General features: G+C 40.3%; 1 pseudogene; it reads right to left on the bottom strand.

Moving 5' to 3' along the window:
- Positions 1–472: 472 nt before the first annotated feature.
- Positions 473–2,993, bottom strand: LOC117865470 (transcription factor GHD7-like; annotated as a pseudogene).
- Between the last annotated feature and the right edge of the window lie 1,830 nt (positions 2,994–4,823).

Below are 4,823 nucleotides of genomic sequence, written 5' to 3'. Positions count from 1 at the left end.
CTTAAACATAAGAAATATTTCATAACTTCTTTTGCCATATATATATAGTGTTTGATATAGAATCTGGGGAACAATTTAGGCGGATACTACATATGTGAGTTCATCCATGGCTTTGTAGGCCCGAAGCGTGACTGACCACGAAATCAGAGTACGTATACAAATTTTTTAACAATAAATTAGTTCTAATTGTGCAGATCTATTGATCTACTATGTAATAACATTTGCCAATGACACAGATGAGAGACATGAAGGAAGCACTCCTCGAGACGGAAAAAATCAGGGCAATTCAAGAACAATTCAGTGGATTTCTTCTGGACGAGGTAGTAAATCCAGCGGGGGAGTTCCATAATGATGGATCAAATCTGCATCACCGTTAGGACTCGGGTTCAAAATAGTTGATCCAAAATGTTGAACTTGGAAAGTTGGTGCACTGTAATATTATTCATATATGTGTATGCACAATATGTCTATATATATAATATTATCTCAAATGTAATATTATAGATAAATACAACTTTATATATATTAACGTATTAGAACTAGTATACGCAAAGTAAACAAATATGAAGTACTAATATAGAATAAAGAAATAGAAAAGAAAATGAGAAAAGAAATAGAAAAAAATAAATTAGTACCAGTACTAAAGGACCCCTTTAGTACAGGTTATTTCTACCGGTACTAAAGGCCCCCCTTTGTACCGAATTAGCAAATACCGGTTGCGCAACCGGTACTAAAGGGGGGCTACGAACTGGTACTGATGGAGCTTTCCTGAGCAGTGTCGGCAATTGAAACAACACATGGTTACCAGATATATATGTACTATGGATTCAATTATTAATATGCTTATATATGTCTAGCTTGGGCTATGCATGGAACCAGCAGCGCCCAAGATCAAGCCGACTGTGATCATAGCAGGTCGTTGCCAACGCTGGTTGCCGTGGCGCAGAAGCTTCGGGTACCTTAGTAAAGCGGCCTCTCAATCGGGGTCTCATCTCTGCATAGGCTTTCCTGGATGCATATCGTATTTGCTTCTCATAGCGCCTCCTCGTCCTCTTCTCCTTGTACCTCATCAGCTTTGCCTCCCTTTCCATTGATGATGGATCGGCTGGCCTTTGCAGCTGATTGTTGATCAGGATTGGCTCCTTGAGCCTCGAGCTTGCAGCATCAGTGAATGTGCTCCCACAGAATGACATCTGCATGCAATAAGAATTTAAATCATAGGAAAAAGGACAAGGTATATATGCAGATAATTTAGTCGAGCAAAAAATGTGTCAAAATAGGCCTACTTATGCGTGAGCCATGAACATCAGACATTGCCTAGCTGGGACGATTTGGGATCCTAAAATAGATCCAAAGCCAATGCGACAGCGTTTGTTATCACTCCTACTTGCTCCTATTGATGCAAATGATTAAGTTGTTTCTATTTATATGCTTCCGAAATGCATCCATTGATCATGTATTACAGCAAAATATAAACATCCAATCTGTCAGTTAACCACATAAAATGAGACAGCTTATTACCTATTTCATCAATCTTAGGCAAGGACATACCTTCAGGATCGATGTATAGACACTAGATGGATATATCATATATACATGTAAAAAATTTGACATATCATGTTTACTTTGCGAGCATTCTTTCTTGGTGTCTTTAATATACAATCAACAAGTCAGATCAGCTAACTAGCTAGCAAGGTAGATATATCACTGAACATACCTAATATGCATATTTATGGTTGATTTCGCGCATATATACATATCATCAGTGCCTAATTAAAAGACCTATATATATCCAGGGACAAGAGCATAGCTTTAATTTTCAAGATGAAAACACACTCCAATAAGTAGTGAAAAAATGGAAAAAAGGAAACATATACAGTTTTCTCCTTTTATTTAATAGAATTTGTTGAGTTGCTACAAAGACATATAGATTTGATGGCAAGATTGTATAATCAACACAAGTATAATACTATATTTGCCTTTCTCCATATATATTTCCCCTCCACAAGGGAATATCTCCACCGTGATTAATTTCCGTCTCAGTCCTCGGAGTGTATGAGTTATTAGTTTGCTTTGATAGAATTTTATGTGTCGATTCTCACAACAAACCAGCACACCGCTTTGTATGTTGCTTGCTTAAAAAACAAGCCAGAATCCCTAAATTTAAGTAGAAAAACAACATCAGCCCTCGCCACCAAAAGGTTAAGGCCCAAGAATCTTTCGCGGTTGGATCAATTTTAACAAGGCATGTACACAAGAACCACATGTGGTGTGGAGCTCAAGAAGAAGCAAATAGAAAAAACAATCAAAGAAAGAACTGTGACCAACAATTAAGCACAGAAAAGAAGCAACAGTTGCCGAGTGAATCGGCCGGAGATTCTTTCGAACCGCTACTACTTACGATGGTGGCGCTTGCTGCTGTCTCCGTGTGCGGGGCGCCGCCGCCAAGTCCCAGCCTGGCGTCCACCTCTCCCTGGCCAAGCGACACCTCAAAGGTGAGCCCTTTCCCGGGGTGGTACTGCGGCCCAAACGGATCAAACGCAGGTGGCCTCTGGTGAGGCTGGTTCTCAACTGGGGACTGGTCATCGCCGACGGCGGGCGGCGGGTCATCGAAGAGCCAGGCGATGCTTTCGTGGTCGTCCTGTCCGAAGAACTGGAACTCGTGCAGGCTCCCCGGTGGCTGCTGCGTACCGGGCTGATGATGATCATGAACCTCGCCGGTGAAGATGGAGAAGGCGGCTCGGCTGTCGTCTGCTCCGGCGTGCAAGAGGTGTGGGCAGCAGGCGGACGCGCCGCACGCGCTGCACGTTGGCCCCGACATGGATCGATCGATCGATCGAAGAGGCTTCTTGTCAATTGAGATGGTGTGGAGGAGGAACAAGATGCTAGGGTTGCTGGTCATAATGCCATGGGGGGCAGCAGCACAGCAGCTAATAAATGCTAGTTACGAGACAAAAGCAAAGGCAAGGCAAAGAGGGGATAAAAAAAAGCTAGCAGATGACGACCGGTGCAGGGCAAGCCAATGTGCGGGGCGGAAGAGATATGAGCGATCGCCTCTGCATTTCTCACGTGGACGATTCCGCGCCACCTTTTTTGACGTGCCTGAGGGAGATAAGCTGTCTCCTCCCTATTGGTCCATCTCGCTGAGCCGCGCATCATATATTCCTTTTAGCTACCTAGTTTGTGCTCACTTTATAATTCTAGTTCTTTTACCATTTCTGGCATGAAATCATAGTGTATATTCATCACGATAACAGCAATTTATATAAACTACACATACAGTTATGGACGACATAACTCTTATATCTGCAACTCAATTTTTGTCGTTAAACACAGAGACATGAATACTAGGAATAATTCTTATGCAATAGTATTTATATTAAATCCTCCATTCAATTCAATCTTATCCGTTTCTAACCAAGTGATCGCAGAAGGCAGACAGGTAGAGGAATCAAAATATTTAGGCATGATTGTAGTATATTATCACCAGTGTTCACAATGGTATGCATATCAAAGAGATACATATAAAGAAATACCCTATCCCTTTTTATAAATATACGATGTTTAGGACAAGCTCAATAAATTAACTAATTAGTTTGATAGAACGTAACGAAGGAATCATGCCATGCGGCAAAGAAGAAGTTGTTCTAATTTTCATATGCCAAGATAGGGACTTGTGGCATCGCCTCTGTACCAACCGACAGGGTTCATCACCTTGGAAAGTCAGCAGTAAGCTAAAAGTAGACATTCCTGGAAATGAAATGAACCAACAGACTACCAAGAAATCAAGTGGCAAAACATTTCAATAAAAAAATGAAGTGGAGTCTATAGGCCAAGTTGCATTGTTTCCATTAACTAAGGCTGTATATATCTATTGGTGCACTTATTTGGTCTCTTTTATTGACTGCTGAATGGTCCAGCGTGTTTTATTCCCATGTGGTGATGAAATATTGCCTCCTATATTTTGCCTATATAGATTATGTTTCAGCTTATTGTCTTAAGAAACTGCCAAAATATATTGCTAGGGAAAGCGCCTTCAGTACCGGGTCCAAAGCCGCCTTTAGTACCGGTTGTGCAACTAATATTGCTAAGTCGGTACTAAAGGGGTACTTTAGTACCGGTTCAAATAACCGGTACTAAAGGGGGTCCTGGCTGCCACGTCGCGCATGGTCGAGGCCAATTTAGTACCAGTTGGTCTCCCCAACTGGTACTAAATTCTTTTTTCTTTTCTCATTTTTCTTTTCTATTTCTTTATTCTATATTAGTATTTCGTATTTGTTTCCTTTACATATACTGCTCTAATATGCTAATATATATAAAGTTGTATTTGATTTATAATATTACATTTGAGATAATATTATACATAGACATATTGTGCATACACATATATGAATAATATTACATTGCATCAACTTTCCAAGATCAACATTTTGGATCAACTATTCTGAACCCGAGTCCGAACGGTGATGTAGATTTGGTCCATCATTGTGGAACTCAACCGCTAGATTTACTACCTCGTCCAGAAGAAATCCACTGAGTGGTTCTTGAATTGCCCTAATTTTTTCCATCTCGAGGAGTTTTTCCTTCATGTGCATAATCTATGCCATTAGAAAAGGTTATTATATTAGATCAATGGATCTGCACAATTAGAACTAATTTATTGTTAAGAAATTTGTATATGTACTCTGAATTTGTGGTCAGCTATACGCTTGGGACGTACAAAGCTATGGATGAACTCACATATGTAATATCCGCATAAGTTATTCCCCGGATTCTATCTCTAACACTATATATATGGCAAAAGAAGTTATGAAGTATTAGTT

Source organism: Setaria viridis, chromosome 7 (genome assembly GCF_005286985.2).
Source record: "Setaria viridis chromosome 7, Setaria_viridis_v4.0, whole genome shotgun sequence".
NCBI lineage: Eukaryota > Viridiplantae > Streptophyta > Magnoliopsida > Poales > Poaceae > Setaria > Setaria viridis.
This window is presented reverse-complemented; position numbering and strand designations above follow the sequence as displayed.